This window comes from Heterocephalus glaber, unplaced genomic scaffold (assembly GCF_053883595.1).
Source record: "Heterocephalus glaber isolate CG9 unplaced genomic scaffold, H.glaber_assembly_v1.0 deba00001594, whole genome shotgun sequence".
Classification (NCBI taxonomy): Eukaryota; Metazoa; Chordata; class Mammalia; order Rodentia; family Bathyergidae; genus Heterocephalus; species Heterocephalus glaber.
This window is the reverse complement of record NW_028258369.1, coordinates 19298738-19323351: the sequence shown is the minus strand read 5'-3', so window position 1 is coordinate 19323351 and position 24614 is coordinate 19298738. Positions and strand designations below refer to the sequence as shown.

Genomic DNA, 24614 nt, shown 5'->3' with positions numbered 1-24614 from the left:
CAGAAGAATAAAATTCTACAAGCAGTGAGAGAAAAGAAACAAAGCACATACAAAGGAAAGCCCATCAGAATCACAGCAGACTTCTCAGTGCAAACCCTCAAGGCAAGAAAAGCTTGGAGTGATGTATTTCAAGCCCTAAAGGAAAACAGCCTCCAGCCCAGATTGATGTACACTGCAAAACTATCTTTCAAAATTGATGGAGAAATAAGATACTTTCATGACAAAGAGCACCTCAGGAACTTCATGAATACCAAACCAGCACTCCAAAAAATTGTAGACAATACCCTAGGAAAAGACAATGAGGATCACAACCCCAGGAAACCCAGCAGAATGAATCCATTGGGTGTCACAAATTAAATGCAAAGGGGGAGAATCCAACAAAAAGAAAAAGTCATGACAAGGCTTTTAAAACTTTTGACTTCATCTCCCTAATGAGTGTATAATTCAATCTTACTATTGTACTGATTAGTATTTTTCTGATTCTAGAATTGCACACCATTCCTTGTGCTATACTGGCTATTTATCATCTTCTTATGTCTACATTTTAATTGGGTTGTCTATTAATGAGCTCTAAGAATTCTTTATATAGTCTGCTCATAGGTTATATGCATTGTAAATATGGTCTGTTTAAGGACTACTTTTCATTTTAATGATGTCATTTAAAGTTCTAAATTTTGATGGACTCTCATTTATCAATTTTTTTCTTTTATACATCATGTTTTTTGTATCCTAGGTAGTTCTTGCCTACCCTGAATTCATAAATATTTTCCCTTATAATTTCTTTTTAAAGTTTTATACTTTTAGGCTTTCATATTTAGGTTCATAGATCCCTTCAAGTTATTTTCATGTATGGAAAAAAAGGGTTGAGGTTAATTTTTTATATATGGATACAGGTGTTCTAGTGCCATTTGCTGAAGACACTATCTCTTCCTCGGCTCTTGAATCGAGTTTATATTCTATAAAATGCTAATGTGAAATAATCTTTCAAAACTCAGTGGACCATATATGTGTGGTTCTATTTCTAGATTCTCTGTTTTATTCCAATGATCTCTTTGTCTTTCCTTACACCAACACTGCCATGATTACTGTAGTTTTAGAAGAAGTCTTAAAATTGGGTGCTAAACGTCTTCCAACACTGTTTTTGTTTTTGTTTTTGTTTTTGTTTTTTGGCTTTTCTGGGTCCTTTGTACTCCTACATAACTTTTAAATTTCAATATCCAGTTCTTCATTTATAGCAAGTATACACAGACCTGAATTTTTATACATACCTTGTGTTTTCTAATCCTGCTAAATTCAAGTACAAGTTCTAGGGGCTCCTAGAGATTTCTTAGTATTTTCTCTGTAGATGATCATTTCATCTACATAAAAAGATATTGCTTCTGCCGTGCCAGTCCTATCCTAGTTGTGTCATTTTATTGCCAGACTATTTTGGTTTAGACCTGTGTTTCAAAGTCTAATGGACAGATGAAGAGTAGGCACATATGCCCTTGTTCCCCACTTTAGGGAGAAAGCATTGTATCTTCTCCATTCATAGAAGGAGTTTTTGTTGGAAGTATGGAGTACATGTCTTTGATCTGTTGAGAAGGTTCTGTTCTACTTCTAGTCTCCTGATAGCTTTTACCATGAACAGCTGTAGAATTTAGTCCAATACTCTTTCTCCAACTAGTGACAGGATCATGTGGCTTTCTCCTTTCCTCTGTTAAAATGATTACTTTTGGGGATGGATCTTCCAATGCTGAACCAACACTGCCATCCCTATAACAAAAACCACTTTCTACATCCTGCCAGATCTGACTTCTAGTAGTTTGTTTTCTTAAACAAATTTCTCTCTATGTTCATACTTTTTTCTTCTATTATCTTTATCCAGTTTTAGGATTAGCACAATGTTGATTTCCTAAAATGAGGGGAGAAGCGTTCCTTCTTTTTTCTGCTTTAATTGTTTGATATACTTTATCAGTTAAAATGTTTATGAGCCTGCTGTTGTCATATAGGTAGGTTTTCAAGCTAGGAATATACTTCCTTTAATAGGTGCTATTCAAATTTTATATTTCCTCCAGAGTCAGTTTCATTAATTTGTCTTCCAAGGTACTTCTTAGAAGTTGTCAAATTTATTTCAAAAAAGATTTTTGTAATATGCTTTCTATATCCTTTTAAATTCTGTAAAATCTGCAGTAATGTCTCCTAGATCTTAATATTGTAATTTTAAAAATGCATAACTGATATTGTGTAACAGGAAGAAAAGGTCTAAAAGAGCAGGGGAATTGGGAGGGGTAGAGGAAGAGAAAAAAGGGAAAGGAAAAAATATGAGAAGAGGAAAAAAATGGAAACAAGGTCTTTGCAAATAGGGAAGGGTAGAGGGGGTGAAGGGAGGGCAAGGGAAGGGGGAAAAAATAAGAACCAAGAGACTCATGTAATGGTACAAGATCCCAATGATGAATGTAACTGTATTGTATACCTAAAATGTACCAATAAAGTTAATGGGGAAAAAAAATTCATATGAATGCTACTATGAGTTTTGAATATTACACAGCATTATCTTCAATAGTTAAACTATGTTTCATAATAGTGAGATATGATTTTTTATCTAATCTACTTTTTTTGTTTTTGCTCTTCCTTTGTCCTTACAAAAATTAGGCTGTGATAATACATTCTTGAAGCTAAATTTGATACAAACCCAGGATGATTTCCACAGGATAAAATTCTCATCGTGGACCTGTGATGTCTCAGAAATTAATAATTTTAAGGCTTTTGAGTGCTATGACTTTTGACACCTACTAGTGAATTTCTTCCCTAATCATGCCAAAGGACTATGCATTTGTACCTCCAGAAGTGTATGTTTCTTTCCCTACCCAATCACCAGCATTATATATTATAATTTTTCAACTTTGCCAAATTTATTTATGAAATGGTAATGTCAGCATTATAAATTATGCATTTTTCAACTTTGCCAAATTTACTTATAAAATTGTTACACCAAGGCATTTGAATGTAATGGTAATTAAAGAAATGCTACACACACATGAATATATATGTAAAGCATTAAAAATAATCATGGACTTAGTTGTAAGAGCTCAAACTTAAAAGCTTCAAAAATAAAACAGAGCAGAATATCTTTATGGCTTGCTGAGGTGAAAAAGAAGTGCCTCAGACTAGAGGAATGTTTCCAAAACACATCTAACAATTGACTTGTGTTCAGATATATTTTTAAAGCCCCTAAAAAATAATACCAAAAAAACCCCAGTAGCAGAGCCAATCTCAACACAAAATATTCAAATGGTCAATAAACCTACAAAAAGAGGTTCAATGAGAAATGTATATTAATGTCACAGTGAGTTTCAATAAGACACCCTAGAATAGTGATGGTGAATCTTTTAGAGACGAGTGCCTAAACTGCAACCCATAACCCACTTATTTAGTGCAAAGTGCTACCACTCCAATTAAACCTGAATACCGAGGTTTTAGTTTAGAAACAACAACTCACACATTAACAACTTTTTTCTTAAAAGGAAAACAAATAACATGCATGCCATAGATGTGCCACCACTGTGACTTAAAGAATGTTGTAAGTTAAGAAAAACATACAAAGAATATTTACACTGGAAGCAAAGAACATAGAGCAAACTTATTCTCAAAAAACACAATTATGGGGCTGGGGATCTAGCTCAGTGGTTCCGCCACCTGCCTCGCAAGCACAAGGACCAGAGTTCGAACCCCGGTACCAAAAAAAAGAAAAGAAAACAAAACAAAACAAACATACGATTATGTATTAATTAAATAGTAAGAAAATGTAGGGAAATAACCCTAAGAGTTAACAGAGTAATAAGTGGATTTACCAAAGCCTCAGTATCCAAGGTCAATATATTAAAGTTGCCTTTTTATTTGCTGTCAACAAAGAATTGGTAGATGAAATTAAGGAAACAATATACTCTGTAATTTAATCAGAGCATATAAAGCACTCAAGGATGAATGTAAGCAAATATGTTCATGTTCTAAAAACTGAATTTTTAAAAATATTACTGAGAAAAGAAACAAAACAAATCAATATGTGAATTCAACACAATCCCAATCAAATTCCCATGTTAGCTTCTGCAGAAACTGACATTATTCTAAAATCTTACAGAAATACAAAGAATCCGGATTAGCCAATACATTTTGAAAAAGAAGAGTAAAGTTACAGGCATTCTAACTGATTTCAAGACTATAAAGCTCCAGCAATAAAGACAGGGTGGTATTTACATGAAGGCATATGGAACAATGGAATAGAACAGAGAATCCACAAACAGAAATGTACATGATATAGCCAACTGATTTCAACAGAAGACTCAAGAGTAATGCAATGGGGCAAGAAAAGAGCTTCAATAGATGGTGCTGGAGCAGTGCTTTAAGAAAAAATAAAGCTGGCTCCATACTTCATATTACTGTATATATGCCAATAATTTAAAAATTGAATCGCTGGCCCAAATGTAATTGCTAAAATCATAAAATATTTGAAGAAAATATCTGAAATTTTGTGGTAAACAGATTCCTTAGAATACACAAAGAACCAAGCATAGTTAAGAATATCAAAAATTGGATTCAATTAAAATGCAAAACTCTTGTTCTTTGAACAATATCATTCAAAAATAGAAAAGCAAGACATAAATTAGGAGGAAATATCTAAATACTTAGACCTGACAAATGAATTATTCCCAGAATATAAAGTGTCCTGACAAGTCAAAAATAAAATAACAAGAGATCTGATTTTTAAAAATTGTCAAAATATTTGGAAACTTTACAAAAGAAGTTATATGAATGGCTGATAAGAACTTGATGATATATTTATCAGCCTTAGTCATCAGAGGAATGAAAATTGTGCCACAATGAGATAACACCAGACATACTTGAATTCAAAGCATACTGTACAATTAACAAGCACTGACAAGAATGTGAAACAACTGGAACTCTTAGACCTTGCTGACGGGAGGATGAAATTTAGCAATTCTTTAGAGAACTGTGCAACAGGTGCAACAGGTTCTTATAAAGTTAAACAAAAATTTAGTGTACGACCTGGCCATTTCATTTTTAGGTATTTATTCAAGAGAAAGGAAAACATATATCCCTAAAAGAATTGTAAACAAATATTCATGGCAGCTATATTCATAATGATCAAATACTGGAAATAAATGTTTGTCAATAGGTCAATATGTAAGCAAATTGTGATGTACTATATAGCAGAATATGACTCAATGATAAAAAACAAACAAACCATACAAAAGTATACATGAGAAAATGCAAGAATCTCAAAAATGTGTTGAGTAAAAAGAAAGTTGGACAAAAAAAAGTGAACATACCAGATGATTTCAATTATAAGTAATTCTAGAAAAGGAACAATAATCTTAGGGCTAGAAAACAGACCAGTGGTCGGCTGCCCCAGATGTGCTGATAGGAAAGGCTGTGAAGAAACTCTTAATACTGATGGATAATTAATATCTTGATTGTTGTGTTGATTACATGGGTATATATACATATATATATTATGTATATATATATATATATATATGCCAAAAATGTATACACACTTCAGGAAAAAAGAGTCACATGATGTTTTTTCAACAGATGGTGTTACCCTCCTATGGGGGACCCTAGAAGATGTTGTGTATCACAGAAAACTCACTACATTGTTGGCCCTTAGAGGAGAATTTGAAAATGCATGTGCAGCAATCTCAGTGACCAAGGTTACCCAAGTAGCATTTTACTGTACTAACAAATGTCTGGAAACTACTGGCCACCACTTTGAGCACCTCTTGTAATTGTAGAGGTCAAAGGTAACTTGTATTAATCTCATGATGTCTCAATAAATTTAGCATTAAAATATTTATACAAGTTTTCTTTTCCTGAAGTGTGTATACATTTTTGGCACTCTCTCTCTCTCTCCTCTCTCTCTCTCTTTCTCTCTCTCTCTCTCTCTCTATATATATATATATATATATATGTAAAACCTCATTAACCTATACAGTTAAAATGGGATATTTCATTTTGTATTAATTATACTTCAATAGAGTTGATTTAAAAACAATAACATAATGAAATACAATTACATAATAACCATGATGACTAAAATTGTAATGACTGGCAAGACTAAGGGTTGGCAAGGATAGGAAACAACTGGATCTCTTGCACATTAATGGAAATTTTGTTGGCAGTTAAAGTTAAATAAATAGCTTCCCTATGTCCCAACACTCCTAGCTTTATGCCCAAGAGAAATGAATACGTATACCCACAAAAAAACTTGCACAATAATGTTCATAGAAGCTTAATTCACAATATCCAAAGACAGGAAATAACTCAAATATCCATGAACAGGAGAATACATAAACAAATTGTGGAATGTTCATGCAACAGAAAACAACTGGGCAATACAGCAACAAAGAAATGATGCCCACAACAACATAAACAAATTTCAGAAGCATTGTGTTCAGTGAAAGACAGAAAAGTCTGCAGAGTATGATTTCATTTGTATGGACTTCAAAATTGGATGGCACAAGTGTGTGTGGATGTAAGTCAGAATGGGCAGGGGAAGCCTCTGGGCAGGGGAACTAACTGAAAGAGGTAATGAAAACTTTCTATGAAGATGTTTTACATCTTAATCTGGGCAATGGGTGCATTCATCTTTGAGAATTCATCAAGCTGTACACTTTAAGATTTGTACTTTTATTTGATGTATTTGTGATTGTATTTGATGTATTGTGTATGTGTGATGTGTTTATTTGATTTATTTGTGATTTTATCGCAACAGAGCATAGAAAATATAAAAATTTTAAATCAGAAAGACATGGGGACGGCGAGCTCTCCAGAGCTTGTGTTCATTAGTGCTTATTTTCTCATTTTCCTTGAGATTCCAAAGATGTTAATTATCAAAAATATTCTTCACTAACAACAAAATTCCTCTGAGAGCAAAGTGACTTGAAGCTCCAGTCCTCTGGGGGCACAAAGAAACAAAAACAGGAGACTTCTGGGATGTGGAAGCTCAAACTCTTTGAACTCATAGGAGACAGCTTCTAAATTGGGAACCCAAACATTTTCTCATGCATGCAACAGCTTCAAGCAGGCAAAGGGCTATTGAAATGGTAATCTGGCCATCACAGTTGTCTCAGTCCCCACTTTAAACAAATGTGGCTTTCTCCCAGAGTTATTCATAACAATTCCTATACTCTGTGGTCACAGTTAATCTGACTTGCAGGGCTCTGAGCTTCAGGGCTATGTGTGTCAGAAGGTTTCTCATAGCCATTTGGACAAACAGTCCTTGCCACACAAGTAGTGCATTGCCTGCAGCGTTTTATTGTTGCAGTCATAAAATGTGGAGTTGTGTTGACTGCACAATTAGCGAGGGCACTCCCAAACAAGGGCAAGATCCCAGGCCAGCTCCTCAGAACATAGCGGCAAAGTGGTGAAATATTGGAGATGCTGAGTAGCACATCATTCTAAAAGGTAGCTATCTCCTCTGATTATGGTGTAGATTCAGTTGCTTAGGAGGCATCTGAAGACTTGAATATCTGATAAAAAGCTGCTACAATATGGCAGATGTAATCTAGAAATTCTCAAACTCGGAAGACCTCCATTCAGGGCCGGCACCATGTGCATACAACCCCTGCACAAGGTTTCTGCTCAGAACTGCCCTTGGTTTTATGTTCACCTCTTGCCATCTTGAAATTCTAAAAATACTTACTGTTAAAAGAAGAGTCACACTTCCATTTTATAGTAGGGTCCTGCCAAAAATGCTTTAAGTCCTGACCCTGCTGTGAAAGCTCATCTTGCCCATACAGTGAGAATAACAGGGAACTTTGGTTCTATTGTCCTTAATAAAGAGCTCACCTGTATCTTTTATTTTGTTTCTACACTCACTTCAAGGTGCCCTGGTGGAAGAATCCATGCACTGGACTCATATGGCATTGCCAAGGTACTGGCCCCCCAGTCTGGCTGTACCAAAAGCCTCCTTTGAAATATACAAGTTAGGGTGGGAGAAAGATAATGTGAAGATGAAAGGAACCCTGGGGATGGATTAAGTCAGAGCAATAAAGGAAGGAAAAGAGAAAGTATTATAAAAGTTGAGCCCTTTATTGCTCCTGCTTGGATTTCTGTACCTTGTCCCTATCTAGTTTCACTGCCCGTTTTTGTCTCTTTCCAAGTCACACATCCCCTCATCCACCGCCACACTGGTATTTCTAAAATGCAGATGTGAACATGAGCGTGTCATCCGTCTAACTGGGATCTTCGCTACATTCCCCACTGGCCCCAGATATAATGCCATCAGCTATGTACCGCAGGCCTCCTGCATGCACCCTTCCATTCTTCCGAGCCTCTCATCTCTCCCACTTCTGCCACAGTGAGCACCAATGCAATTGCAGGGACCTGCCCTGTACTCCCAAGGCTCCTTCACCCTTTGCCCAGGTGAAACTGACCTTCCCTCCCACAGGCTCCTCACCGGGGCCCATTCAGTTATTCTTCAGGAAAGATTCAGGTGCCTGCCTCTCTGAAAAATCCTTCCTGAATCTACAGACTGGCATCTTTGGTATGAGATTTCTATACCTGAGTAATAGCTATATATCAGTCCTACGTATATCACTTACATGTGTATATTTCATTAGGTGTTATATCTGTAGACCTGTAGTATATGTCTAGAACTTCCTCCTAAATATTCAGGCTAGTTGGAGAGTTTGTCCATAGGAATCTTAGGGAAAGCAATCTTGTCAAAAATGGGTTTCAAGAGGAATGATTTAAGGTAATCATTGCATCAACATTGGGAAAATTAATATTTATGGAAAATCAACCATGTTCCAGACAACAAACTAAATGATTTCCATGTATTAACCTGCTTGATTTCCCTAACAACCCTGTAAGAAAAGTACTAATAGAGCCTTGTTTGACAGAGGAAGACACTGAGGCCTAATCAGCTAGGAGATGGGAGAGCTAGATCTCAATGCAGGATGCCTATCTTCAGAGCCCATGCATCGCCACTGGACAGTACTGCCTCTCCATGGACAGAGGAAGCCCACTAGCTTTTTGAATTGTATGATTATTTGGAGTTGTTTGGGGGAGCTAATTGAGATATAGCTCACCACCACTGCCACCCCGAAATCGCACTGTGTAGATGTATACTCTTAACATTTGGTAGAGCACCCCGTGCAAGGTAAAAATGCAATACTTGAGTGTAGGATTAACCGAGTAATCAATGGACTTGATAGAAACCCATATTGTTTATTGGGACCCTGGAAAACAGGATACTGGTGCAGATGATAGAATAGAGAAAAGAGGCAGAATACAACAGATACATGATGCCAATAAAAGGAAAGAATAAGATCTGTATAATTTTCAATTTTCCCAAACTTGAGCTGCCTTACATAGGGGTTTAAAGGCAGTAAGAGTTTGCAAAAACAGATAATTTCAGTTAGCACAAAGGCCCTGGTTTCCCTTATAATAGTCTTATTAGTTTACTAGCTTGCTAATATCTTCTTCTTTGTGCCCTTGGCAAGCATAATAAAACAGATGGTTGGTACCTTTGCTATTTGGGACTCCAAGTTAAATAATTTACCCAAAACTACAGTTGATGAAATAACAAGGCAAGAACAACCTGACACCCTGCCCAGTTTGACAACACCCATTCTAGCTTCACTCAGTTTCCAGATTTGTCTCTAGTGTTACTGTGAAAAGTCACAGCAATCTGAACCATCATCCTCCATTAAAAGAGAGCACCTTGGGCCGGGGATTTAGCACAGTGGTTCCGGTTCCTGCCTCGCAAGCACAAGGTCCCAAGTTCAATTCCTGGAACCAAAAACAAAAACAAAAAAGAGAGAGAGCACCTCTCCCTCAGTTATAAAAACACCTATCTCGTTCACGTACTTTTGTTTGAAAATATATAACCAAAGCCATGCGAAATGTAGCTTGAAAAATCTTTGCATGTCTCCATGTATTCTTAAACTCCAAAATCCCAATTTGGGAGGATGTAAAGGAGGAAAACACTAGCAGAAAAGTAAGAAGGATCCCTCAGAGAGCATTTCTTCCTGAAGCCTGTTCTGCCCTTTCCCTGAAACCAAGCTCATCACAACACATTGTTATCGCTTGCCTCTTTGCCCTCATAGCACTACATGGCAAGTATTTCACAGAAGGAGCAGGGTAGTAACCCTCTTAGAACAGAACAGCCAGGAACTCCAAAATGAGTAAAATAGAAGAAGAAACATTTTCTTAATAACCTCAACTTCACATTGCCACCAAGTTGCTAAAGCATAATTCTTATTCTGGCATAAGGATGCACATATAAGGTGTGAGCAAAATATACAGCAAGTGTTCAAGTTTCCAAAATTTGTTACAGTAAAAGACATATTGATATGAAACCCCCTCAAAATACTTCCTCTTACTTCAAGCATACTTATCTCATCATCCTTGCCACTTTCTGAATCAGTTCTGGAAGTCTTCTTTCATGCATGTCTTTATGAGGTGTGGTAAAAAAAATATGGTAAACATTGTTGCTGAGTGTCATCCAATGGAAAGGGAGGCCTGTAAAATTATGGTATATCCTCATCCATCTTATTCATCAGGTCTAGCACTGTGCAACTTTTGGGTCTTTCCAAAATTCAAAATAATCATGAAAGGTAAACATTTCAAATTGATTCAGGGAATGAAGGCAGCCACAACTGTGCAACTAAAGACACTCATCAAAGTAGACCTCCAGAACTGCTTCAGAAAGTGGCAAGAATGATGGCATAAGTGTGTACCAAGTGAAGGGGAGTATTCTGAAGGTGAATAACAGCAATGAGTTTTTTACCATAATACAATTTTTTAATTTAAACTTTAACCATATTTTTAATCACATATCATATTAATATCAATGTAATAAAATTGAGTCCAGAAATATGGTCTTACATTTATGGTGAACTGATTTTCAAAGAAGATGGCAAGACAACTCAATTGGGGAAAAGAACAATCTTTTCAACCAACGGTTGTGGGAAAATTGAATATCCATATGCAAAAAAATTAAATTTGTACTCCTCCCTTACTTCACAAAATTTACCTCCAGTTGGATCATAAACATAAATGTAAAAGTAGAACTGTAAAACTCTTAGAAAATAATATAGAAGTAAATTTTTATAATCTTGTATTAAGCAAGCCCTCTAGATATGACACCAAAAGCACAAGTGACAAATAAATAAATGTTGCTGAAATATATGTATCAAGGGTGGGTATACAAATATTTGTACATCTTTTATCCATTAAAGAAATTCCATCCAAAAAGACACCAAAGCATGGCAATAAAAACATAACTAGACAAATGGGATCGTGTCAAACTAAGAAGCTTCTGCACAACATGGAAACAATTGACAGTGAAGAGATAACCTGCAGAGAAAGAGAAAATATTTGCAAACTATGCATTCAACAATGGATTAATATCCACAATATACAAGGAACTCAAAAACCTTCACAGCAAGAAAAATCAGATAATAAAATTTAAGAATGAGCAAATGATGTGAATAGATATTTCTCAAAATAAAAAATACAAATGGCCATCAGGTATATACAAAAATGTTCAGCATAACTAATTATCAGGAAAATGAGAATCAAAACCACAATTAGATATCATCTTATCCAAGTTAAAATGGCTATGCTCAAAAAAATAATAAATGCTGGTCAGGATGTGGAAAGAGGAACTCTTATTGATGGGAATGTAAATTAGTATAGCCATTATGGGAAACAACATGGAAAGTCAAAAAAAAGAAAAAACCCAAAAAACCCAACAACAACAAAAACTAAGACTAAGACTACCATATTATCTAGCTATTCCACTACTGGGTATACATTCAAAAACAAAATGAAATCACTATATCAAAAAATATCTGCACTCCCATGTTTATTGCAGCACTGTGCACAGTATCCAAGATATGGAATCAACCAAGATATCCATTGATGTGTGAATGGATAAAGAAAATATATTATGTATACACAATGGAATATTATTCAGGCCTCAAAAGAATGAGATCTTGTCATTTATAGTAACATGGTTAGAAGCAGAAAATATTATATTAAGTGAAATAAGTCAGGCACAAAAAAACAAATACCACATGTTCTTGCTCATTTGTAGAAACCAAAAAGCTTGATTTGGTCATTACATATTAAGAAGGATGGTGGCGGGAGAGGAAAGGAGGAGTTGGATAATGAATACCAAAATACAGCTATATAGGAATAATAAGTTCTAGTGCTCTACAGAACAGTAGGGTAACTATAGTCCACAAAAATTTATTATGTATTTTATAAAGAACTGGAAGAGGGGAGTTCAAAGCTTCCCAACACAAAGAAATGACAAAGGTTTAAGGAGATGGAAATGCTAATTACCCTGATTTTCTGTGGTAGTTAATTGTGGGGTGAACTTCAGTAAGAAACATCCAGCTGATGGGATTAGCACAATTCTGGGTGTGTCTGGATGATGGACTTACTGAAGAGAGAAGACCCAACCTGGGTGTGGGTGGCACCAACCAATAGGCTTGTAGCCTGGATGGAATACAAAAAAAAAAAGAAAGAAGTCTCACTTCTCTTTCTTCAGAGGGGCTCCAGTCTTCGTCGTCGCCTTTGGACGTCTGTCTCCTGGCTTCCAGTCCAGACCCTTCAGCCCTGCAGCTCAGATCCTTTGGCTTCCTGATACAAGAACTCACGTGGACTCTGCAGTGAGCTCCAGCCTTCAACTTTTGACTGGATCTTTTGGTTCTCTAGCACACAGACAGCCCTTTGCATTCTTCCACACCTGACTCTGCAGGCGGGCATTAGAAGCCTAATATATATTTCTGGTATGCGTATTTCTGGTATGGTATTTTGGTATGCGTTATCCAATTTATAAGTGTGAAAATGTTCTAATAGACATTTTTCCAAAGAAGATACACAAATGGTCAATAAGCGTATGAAAAGATTCTCAACATCATTTGCCATTAGGGAAATGCAAATCGATACCAAAATGATCTACCCGATTACTCCCACTAAGAGGCCATAATCAAAAGGACTGATAATAACAAGTGTTGGCAAGAAGATGGAAAAAATAGAACCTTCACATATTGTTAGTGAGAGTGTAAAGTGGTGCAGTCTGTTTGGAAAGCAATTTGGTAGTTCTTCAAAATGTTAAATATCGAGCTATCATATGACTCAGAAATTCCACTCCTAGGACTCCACTCCCAGGAGAAACAAAAACATATGTCCATAGCATTATTCATAATAGCCCAAAAGTGAAAAGAACACAAATGACCTTCAACAGATGAATGGGTAAGTAAAATGTGATATACACAATAAAATGCTATTTGGCAATAGAAATAATAAAATACTATTTTATGGTAAAACATGTATGAACCATGAAAAAATTATGCTAAATGACAAAAATCAGAAACAAAACACACATTTTATTATTCCATTTATATGATAGATCTAGAATAGGAAATTCCATGCAGACAGCAATTAAAGTTGTGCTTGACTTGGACTGGAGGTTGGAGTGGAAGACAGGCAGTGATGACTAGTGGGTATGGAGTTTCTTTTTGGTGTAAAAAAACGCTCTGACTTATTACAGTGATGGTTGTACAATTCTGTAAATGCACTCAAAACCATTTAATTGCACACTTCAAATAGGTGAATTGTAGGGTAGGTGAATTATAGCTCAATAGAGCCAATTTTTACAAACATAATGTTTAAGTAATCATTAAAGTTTAAGCATATTAGCTGCTTTTCCCCACAGTCTTTTCCAGTTGAATGAACCCAAATATCCACAAAGAACTCAGCAATGCACACACTGTAACCAAAGCCTGATTTCCTCTGGGCCACTAAACAAATAGAAATGTGAATTATTTGAATCTCTTGGATAGGTTGGCTTTTCATGATACTGCCCTCTGCATCTTTGCTGTGGTTCTCTTATCCATCAAAGAGCTCGTCACTGTCTTTTCTAACATAGGATTAGCAAATCTGAGAATGATAATAAGCAATGTTTTTTTTTATTTTCGGGTTTGTTTTGCTCAAATAAATCAAAAGTAAGTTGCTCCTTTAGGCTATGATAGCATTCACAATCAGACCCTTTCAGAAAAGTTATTCTAAAGAATGTGTTATATATCAAAGGTTAACTTTATCTAGTCTTTAAAAATACAAACTACTGGGACGTTCCCCCAGAGTGTTATTATTTACAGAGGATTTTTTTCTTTGCCTCTAATATTTTCATGGCTATGCTGATGGGAGGCTTTCAGAACAGGAGCTACTGTGGAATGCTGAAGAATTCTTTCCCTAGGATCCTCTGCAGCTGTATTACTCAATTATTCCATTCCCATGAGCTTCCCTTTAGGGACAGTAATTTTTCTCACACGCATGCACACCCACACACAAGTTCTTCAGGCCTAAATCCAAGATCATATGATGAATTTGGGGAAGGAAGGACACAAAGCTGAAGAAAGGAAAGAACAGGGAACCATGGGAAGTAGCAGCAATGTTTACAGTGTTGTCATGGAAACAGTCCAAATTGTGGGGCTGTGGTGAGTGGATTAGAAGCTAATCAGGCAGCAGGGCAGTTATTCCATGGCTGAAGGATGAACTGAACGCACCAGAGCACACAAGAATTCAGTAATGGCGGGCATTTCCATAATGAAATCCCTAGAGAAAGAATGAATTCCAAGTACTGTTGCCAGATAAACCACATGACACCCAGTTAAATTTGAATTTCAAATAAAATGCACATACTTTTGTAGTATAGCTCTCAAATACTGCACAGGATATACTTACACTAAATTGTCTTTTTGTTTTCAAATTTAACTGGACATCCTATATTTTTTATTTGATAATGTGGGAAGCCTAATTCTAAGGGAAGAAAGGCTCAACTGGGTAATGCCAGGATGATGTAAAAAGAAAGAAAATGAAGTACTCTTCTCCCCCTTGTGCAGTGGAAGAAAGGCATAAATACCTAACTAACTCACTAAGCAATGAAGAATACAAATCTCATTGCACTAGTCTTCCAAACTTGCATAAGGTTCATAGAGACCAATAGCATAAAGAAAATTTCTTCCAGATTAGCAGTTGAAAACTTGGAATCCAGCGTTATAAGAGTCCACTGTTATAAGCCAGTGGCTCTCAACTGGGGGTGATTTTGACAAGTGCTGGGTGATATTTGTCACAAATGGGGTGTGGTAGTACTGGCATCAAGTGGGCAGGGGCTAGAGATGCTACTAAACATTCTATGTGCACAAGACAGCCCCCCCGTGATGAAGAATGACCCAGCCCCAAATGTTGATAGTGCTGGGGTGGAGAAAGCCTACATTCAGCTGAAGAGAGTGAGAGGAGCCTAAATGGGGAAAAGAGGTGCGGGACTACATCAGTAGCTGGATTGAAAAGTGAGAGTCTAGCCGATACCACAGAGTAGCTGAACAGCCTACATTCCTATTCACATGTAAGAGCCTTCCTAGAGGCACACTAATGAGTTGGAAGGATGTGTGGAGGACTGATGAGTGAGAGTCCTGAGATGTAGATGTCTCAATATTTATCTTTCCCTTGAGGCCATACTCTTCATGTCCATTGGCAATCACCAAGCAAGGTCCACCCACTTCTTGGTTGCGAGGTAGACTTGATCAGATCTGAACCCTCAAAGACCCTGTGGTAGATTCCCTTGGGGCTGTGCTACAGCCTCTCCAATCCCTTCGAAGCCAGTGTTATGCTCAGTGGCTCTGAATGGCTCTTCCTCCACAGCCAGCCTTAGATCTCATGGTTGTAGCATCACATTCAGGCTTCCAGAACCACCTTTGCCTGAACACAGGGTGAGCCAGAAGTGCCTGGAAATTTATATTCCCTTCCCACAGGGATGAGGTTACAAAACTGATGGGGTTTTCAGTGCTGGGAAGAGTCTACACTGTCCTCCGGTGTTCATGTGTGGAATCAAGCTTAGGTTTTTCTCTGAGAGGTGCAGAGAATTTTAAGACCTTGGAACCTTGTGGAGCCTTCCCCCCTTCTTCATCTCATTTCCCCTACCATTTCTTTCACTATGAATATTCTGTGACCAATTTTTTCATATTAATTCTAGTCTCAAAGACTACACCTGGGGGACACAGCAGAAGGAAGAACTCATTCCACTGGGTCCAGGAGGTCTGAGGGATAGACATGTGACCCAAATGACTTGTGGTAGACATTGACTACCTAATCAGCAATCATGTGCTCAGACACTATCTCGGGCCCTGTCCAGAGTACCTGCGCTGTGTTGCAGTGGCAGGCAGAGAAGCTTTGATTTCAGAAAAAGCAGTCCCTTGCTTAGCCTCAGATGGTGCCAAGCCACTCGTGTAATCCCATCACTCCTTTCCAGTGATGGGTTTTGGAGTATACATGCGACCCTCTCCTGACCAATGGAGTAAAAGAGAAATTCACTGAGTTTTACACAGTAAAGATCTTCTACACACACACACACACACACACACACACACACACACACACACAAAGACTGCTATGGAAAGAAGGACCACTCTTTCATCCTCCCTCCTTCTGATGATGCTGAGGTGAAGAAGTGATGTTTGCAGAAACAACAAACATCCGCACCCATGAGCATAAAGTCACAAGGTTCACAATACATTGTCCAGCTCCTAATATCACTGAGTCACCAAATTAACCTAAGAGCCAACAGCTCCAAACTTCTAGCTCTTTGAGATAATCAAATCACTTCTTTGGACTTAAGCTATTGCTAATTATTATTTTTTTTTTTTTTGCTTACCAGATGAAAATACCCTGAGATGACAGGTAATCAGAAAACTCTCCCAGGAAATTGGGTAAGAAATTGAACGTTGTAGAGGTTTACATTTTTGGGGACTGTAAGCTGTAAGGATGCATGTTTTTGCTGGCTATTAATTATCTTTCATTACCATAGGGAGAAAGACATCCCTAGGGGCCAAAAGAAACCCACCAGGGAAGGAAACTGAGCTGAGAGACTGCTTCTTTTATAGTATTAATTTTTATATAATGTTAATTCTTGCAGTGACACTGATTTCAATTTCCTTATCTGTTAAGTGGGAATAATCATTCCTATCATGCAGGACCACTATGAGAATGATTTTAAATAATATTTGTGAAGTCCCTGGTTCCACCTTCCTTAAATTTAAAAACCTTGGAGAATGAGGTATTCTAGCCTTATTGGAAAAGAAGCTTAATGCTTTGTTACTTGATAGTGTTTAGAAGACAGTGTGTCTGAACTTGCAAATGGGCGTCCCCCGGCATCTGATCCAACTTTGCCCTGTATGTGCAGCAGCTGTATTCAGAGAGGGAAGGGGAAGGGAGAAGAGATGGGCAGGAAAGAGGGAAGAGAGAGAGAGAGGGAGGGAGAGTGGGAGAGAGGCAGAACAGGAAGGAGGAGAAGAGGTGAAGGTACAGTAAGCAAAGAAAATAAGAGGAGGAGGAAGAAAGAAAGGAAAAAGGATAAAGAAATAAAAAAGGTGTGTGCTTGACTAGAAATTTTTTTAATTTCATGAATCTTTCATTTATCAAATATGCATTGAATGACACTTTGTTAAAAAAATAGCTAAAGTGTAGTAGCCATTTCCTGTCATACAAACTCTATTTAGCTTTTAATTTGAAATATAACATTTAACACTCAAAAATGATGAGGCATTTTCGCAGTACTGGGGATTGGAGTCAAGCTTTCCACACTAAGCTACAGCCCTTGCCTTTTGAAATACATATTTTATTTTGAGTCAAGGTCTTTCCAGGTTGCTAAGTTGCCCAGTCTGGGCTCAAACTTGTAATCCTCTTGCCCAGCTTCTCAAGGTGCTGGGATTAAAGAAAAAAATAAAATTATATATTTTTCCTTCCCTTCTTTCCTTTCCCTTACCCCTCCCACTTGTCCTTCACCTTTGGACCTTTTCCTCCTGTGTCACATTATCTATTATACCTTTTGATCCTTATTTACACTTTCAGTTTCTCACCCCAGAGAAACTATTCGGTATTTACACCTGTGTGTCCTCTTTATTTCACTTAAGGGGATGGCCTCAATGTGCATCCATTTAGCTATAAAGTCTCAAGTTTCTCATTCTTAAAAATAAAATTATTAAACAGGTTTCTTATTGTTTCTATTTCATATGTGAGAAAATAGGAGCCACCGAAAGTTAGATAAATTGCCCAAGTTACACAGCCAAGTGGGTGAGCAGGAATTAAGCCCAAATGTGTCCAAGTCCACAGCCTAGATCTTAGCTTCTCTTTTGCTACATGCCACTGAAGGCCAGTTACTGAAAATGAAAACATACATAGTACATCTCCCAGGGTGTCATGAACTAGTGTAATCATACCAACTGTATACACTTCAGATTCTTAACATAAGTAAAAGAAAACAAAATAAAATGCATCATCATCACAGGCTGGAAGTTACAGCCCATGGTAGAGACAGAATGTAAATATGTACATAATTACAATGCATGATTGTCCTTCTAATAAACTCACTGGAGACCCATTGCAAGTTTCATAAAGAAAATATTTGTCATGCCTGGTCTTCCAGGATGAGTGAGAATTTATCAGAGAAAGGATCTTAGAAAAGAAGAGAGAGGGAAGAAATTGCTTCTAAGAAGCATACAAAGCACAATTTATTTTGAGAGAGGTGAGCAGCTGAATGCCTTAGAAGTAAAAATTGTAAGAAATACCATTTAACCTCCAAAAATATTCTCAGCCCACATAACATTAATTTCCCTTCTCAGACCCCAAGGAAGTACTGAGCCATGAAATAAACATTTTTGAAAAGTTTCCATCAATTTTTTTCTCCTCTACATATATAAGATACACTTTGAAACTCTCTAGTGTTTGATAGCAATTTCATGTGATTTTTTTTTAGAATCAGCTCTAATAAATGCTAAATGAAAATATAACTTAATATACTGCAATGTCGGTCCACACACACATTATTCATTTTCCTTGTGATGACAGGGAAGACAGAGGGCCAGTGAGCAAGGCTGTGACATCTGCCCACTTTGCAGATCCAAGAGGAAGAGATTTTCCTGCAAGAATAGCTGTTTGATGAAAGGATGAAAACACTGTTCACTACTTCCTGAGCCCAAGGATGTCAAGGTGCCTGATTGCCCCTTCTCTCCAACTCATTCCTACCTATTGAAGAAGTGCTCCCCAATTCGTCCTTTTTTGTATAAAAGGAGCATTACTGAACTGATATCTTATTTAATAATATAAAAAATAGCAACTAGTCTGAACAAGGGCTACAATCAGGAGAAAGCTGAGAAACATAAAATGCGAACCCAACACAAACTCCAGAGACACCTCCTAATAAGGAAAATTGATGTTTTGACCATCTTCTTCTAAGAAAACAAGTCTGGGTTACAGTGACCTGAAAATAAACTCACTCACTTGTAATGCTAGGTCAGGTAGAAAACCTGAAACAGCCACTCGGATGCTATGGGTAAATACTACAACTGAAGTCAAATGAATTCCAGGGCCAAGAGAAAAGAAGTATTTCAGGGTATGATTTATTTTGGGGAGTGTAGAAATTTTAGCTCTACATGTGTTCACTTACTCACTCATTTATTCATTCAATGGATAATCTTTGAGTGCCTATTACAAAGCAGGCACTCTTATGGTAGTTTACCAGGGAATGAGCCAAGTCAAGAAGGGAAAAAAGGAGACAATGAAGAAATTCATCAATTAAATTTCACATAATGAGAAGTGTTTGAAGCCCTGCTTTCCTCTCCTGAACAATTCAATCCAAGGACCAGGAGATAAATGGTTCCAGATTGACAGAGATACAGCAACTAAATACAAATCAAATCCTGCTCTTGATCTTTTGGATATAAGATTATTGAGATATTTGGGCAACCTTGCTGGGCATGGAGACTAAACAGTAGTCATGAACTAATGGTAATTTCCTGATTTTGATGGCTATATTGCAGTCATTATTTGTAGAAATCACACTCTAATGCATTAGGAATGATGAAGAACCTAGTCTCAAATGGTTTAGGGCAAAATTTCTTTGTACTAACAGTGAAAGCTTTTTGAAAGTATGAATTTAGTTAAAGTGAATCTTTAAAAATAATCACCATCAAAAATAACACCAAATGCACCAAATGAAACAAAAACGTTGCTTAACACTGAAACAGATGTATCAACAATCTATACTTTCTATACCTCTTTGTCCCACTCAATCTAATGTTAAGCATTTTACCAGATACAAAGTCTATGACACAATTTTTGTGTGAAATGATCTTATAATCTATGGAGGAGCTAGAGAAAAAGGTAACTATTAAATCCAGGCAATTTATGCAAAGTGCTAAATGAGTCATACAGCCAACACAGTGGATTCTGAGGAGTTTTGAGCTAGTATTTGATGTCAGCCTGGCCAGGAAAGATGAGTTTCTGTTGAAGAGCATAAAGAAGGGGAAACAAGAGTTGGGTACCAGATAAGGACGATCTTAGATGCTCAAACAACAGCAACGTGGCAAGGGCTTCAAAAGAGAGAACTTCTAAATACCTGGCAGGGTCAAATGAGGAAATTATTGTGCCCAGGTATATAATAACAAAAAGAGTTAACAAGCTGAGCAACGGCAGAGAAAAAGGAAGGTAAGGGCTGGAGACTGCTGGATTTTAAAATGAAAAGGAAACAAGCTTGGAACTCTTAAGTTTAGAGCATAGGTTAACGAATGTAAAAAAGCCAGGTAATAAATCTTTTCAGCTTTTTTTCCCCATTAACTTTATTGGTACATTTTAGGTATACAATACAGTTACATTCATCATTGGGATCTTGTACCATTACATGAGTCTCTTGGCTCTTATCTTTTTCCCCCTTCCCTTGCCCTCCCTTCACCCCCTCTACCCTTCCCTATTTGCAAAGACCTTGTTTCCATTTTTTTCCTCTTCTCATATTTTTTCCTTTCCCTTTTTTCCCCACCCCTACCTCTCCCAATTCCCCTGCTCTTTTAGACCTTTTCTTCCTGTTACACAATATCAGTTATGCATTTTTTAAATTACAATATTAAGATCTAGGAGACATGACCACAGATTTTATAGAATTTAAAAGGATATAGAAAGCATATTACAAAAATCTTTTTTGAAATAAATTTGACAACTTCTAAGAAGTAACTTAGAAGACAAATTAATGAAACTAACTCTGGAGGAAATATAAAATTTGAATAGCACCTATTAAAGGAAGTATATTCCTAGCTTGAAAACCTACCTATATGACAACAGCAGGCTCATAAACATTTTAACTGATAAAGTATATCAAACAATTAAAGCAGAAAAAAGAAGGAACGCTTCTCCCCTCATTTTAGGAAATCAACATTGTGCTAATCCTAAAACTGGATAAAGATAATAGAAGAAAAAAGTATGAACATAGAGAGAAATTTGTTTAACAAAACAAACTCTTAGAAGTCAGATCTGGCAGTGTGTAGAAAGTAGTTTCACTATAGGGATGGCAGTGTTGGTTCAGCATTGGAAGATCCACCCCCAAAAGTAATCATTTTAACAGAGGAAAGGAGAAAGCCACATGATCCTGTCACCAGCTGGAGAAAGAACACTGGACTAAATTCTACAGCTGTTCATGGCAAAAGCCACCAGGAGACCAGAAGTAGAACAGAACCCTCTCAACAGATCAAAGACATGTACTCCATACTTCCAACAAAAACTCCTTCTATGAATGGAGAAGATACAATGCTTTCTCCCTAAAGTGGAGAACAAGAGCATATATGCCTACTCTTCATCTGTCCATTAGACTTTGAAACACAGGTCTAAACCGAAATAGTCTGGCAACAAAATGACACAACTAGGATAGGATTGGCACGGCAGAAGCAAAATCTTTACATGTAGGTGAAATGATCATCTACAGAGAAAACACCAAGAAATCTCTAGGAGCCCCCAGAACCTGTACCTGAACCCAGCAGGACCAGAAAACACAAGACACATACAAAAATTCAGGTCTGTGCACACTTGCTATAAATGAAGAACTGGACATTGAAACTTAAAAGTCATGCAGGAGTACAAAGGACCCAGAAAAGCCAAAAACAAAAACAAAAACAGTGTTGGAAGACATTTAGCACCCAATTATAAGACTTCTTCTAAAGCTACAGTAATCAAGGCAGTGTTGGTGTATGGAAAGACATATAGATCATTTGAATAAAACAAAGAATCTAGAAATAGAACCACATACACATGGTCCACTGAGTTTTGAAAGACTATCCAACATCAGCATTTTATAGAATATAAACTCGATACAAGAGCTGAGGAAGAGATAGTGTCTTCAGCAAATGGCACTAGAACACCTGGTATCCATACATAAAAAATTAACCTCAACCCTTTTTTTCCATACATGAAAATAACTTGAAGGGATCTATGAACCTAAATAAGAAAGCCTAAAAGTATGAAACTTTAAGAAGAAATTATTAGGGAAAATATTTATGAATTCAGGGTAGGCAAGAACTACCTAGGATACAAAAAACATGATGTATAGAAGAAAAAAAATTGATAAATGAGATTCCATCAAAATTTAGAACTTTAAATGACATCATTAAAATGAAAAGTAGTCCTTAAACAGACCATATTTACAATACATATAACCTATGAGCAGAATATATAAAGAATACTTAGAGCTCATTAATAGACAACCCAATTAAAATGTAGACATAAGATGATAAATAGCCAGTATAACACAAGAAATGGTGTGCAATTCTAGAATCAGAAAAATACTAATCAGTACAATAATAAGATTGAATTATACACTCATTAGGGAGATGAAGTTAAAAGCTTTAAAAGCCTTGTCATGACTTTTTCTTTTTGTTGGATTCTCCCCCTTTGCATTTAATTTGTCATGCCCAATGGATTCATTCTGCTGGGTTTCCTGGGATTGTGATCCTCCTTGTCTTTTCCTAGGGTATTGTCTACAATTTTTTGGAGTGCCAGTTTGGTATTCATGAAGTTCCTGAGGTGCTCTTTGTCATGAAAATATCTTATTTCTCCATCAATTTTGAAAGATAGTTTTGCAGTGCACATCAATCTGGGTTGGAGGCTGTTTTCCTTTAGGGCTTGAAATACATCACTCCAAGCTTTTCTTGCCTTGAGGGTTTGCATTGAGAAGTCTGCTGTGATTCTGATGGGCTTTCCTTTGTATGTGCTTTGTTTCTTTTCTCTCACTGCTTGTAGAATTTTATTCTTCTGTTGGATTTCTGGAATCCTAACTATTACATGCCTATGTGTAGATTTTTTTTGATCAAAGCTATTTGGAGTCCTATATGCCTCACTTATCTGTAGGTCAAGTTCTTTTCCCCTGCTTGGGAAGGTTTCTGCCATCACTTCTGTGAAGAGTTTTTTTATGTCATCTGCACTCTCTCCTCTTTCTTCATTGACTCCAATCATTCTCATGTTATTCTTCTTTGCATCCTCTAGCAGCTGCTGGATTGATTTCTCATGGTCCCTTCCAATTTTAAAGCAATTTTTCTTTTCCTGGTCACTAATTGCAATCTTGTCTTCTATATGTGAAATTCTATCCTCACATTGGTTCATTCTGCTGCGCAGACTTTCGATGGAGTTTTTAATCTCTTGGAAATCTGTTTGTATCTGTTTTATGGATTCCATTTGTTTCCTATGTTGGGATTCCATCATATTCCTCAGATCCTCTATTTTTTTTAATCTGTGTCCTCTCTAGATTTATTAATCATGTCTTGCACCATGAGCAAAATCTTTGCTGTTATCTGAGTAATTATTTCTGATTTCATTTTTCCCAGATCCTCTTTTGTTGCCAGTTCAGAGAGTCTAGGTGATTGAGTATCAGAGTGTTCCATCTCATTTCCCTTTGGGGTTGCTTTATGTGATCTGGAAGTCTGTTTTTGAGGTTTGTTTATGTGTCTTCTCATTTCCACGGGGGCGGCGGGGGAGGTTGCTTCTGGGGCCCATGCGGCTCACCTTCTCTGCCCTAGGAGCTTGGGATGGCAGCAGGGGAGCTTCCTTCTGGGTGCTGGGACCAGCTCAGCTTCTCTGCCCTAGGAGCTTGGTATGGTGTGTTGGGGGGGGGGAGCTTCCTTCCGGGTGCTGGGACTGGCTGAGCTTCACTGCCCTAGGAGCCTGGTATAAAGGCGAGGAGCTTCCTTCCGGGTGCTGGGACTGGCTGAGCTTCACTGCCCTAGGAATAAATCTTTTCAGCTTTGTGAGTCAGAAAATCTCAGGAGCAACTACCCAGCTCTGCTAGTGTAATGTAAGAACAGCTGTAAACTATACTTAAACCAACAGGCATGACTGTGCTTCCATGAAACTTGATTTGCAGTAATAGGCATGTGGATCAGATGTGGCCCATGAGCCATAGTGTGCCAATCCCTGCTTAGAGACATCCTAGTGAACTCCGATTTTGACCTCAGGTGACTTGAACAATGATCACACTTCTGAGCTGAGAAGAAAAGTTAGAAGGTGGAGATATTCAACATAATGCCAGCAGTTTCCTTTGACCCATGCTGAATTTGCAGACTAAGACAGAAAAGGGCTAAGAGGGTCAAGGGATCAGGGGTTTGACCATAAAGAAGACTATGGAGATAGCAAGAAGAGTACATTTCATGGAGGTGTTGGAAAAACAGGATAAAAAGTGTGGCTATTCAGAGTGTTTTGCACGTCCGAGCCTACAAAGGACTCAG

The 24614-nt window shown here is 37.3% G+C and overlaps 1 protein-coding gene across 2 annotated transcripts in view; it reads right to left on the bottom strand.

Moving 5' to 3' along the window:
• The window catches only part of Arhgap6 (Rho GTPase activating protein 6), a 499561-nt gene that overhangs the window by 303694 nt on the left and 171253 nt on the right, over nucleotides 1–24614 (bottom strand). The window lies entirely within an intron of this gene.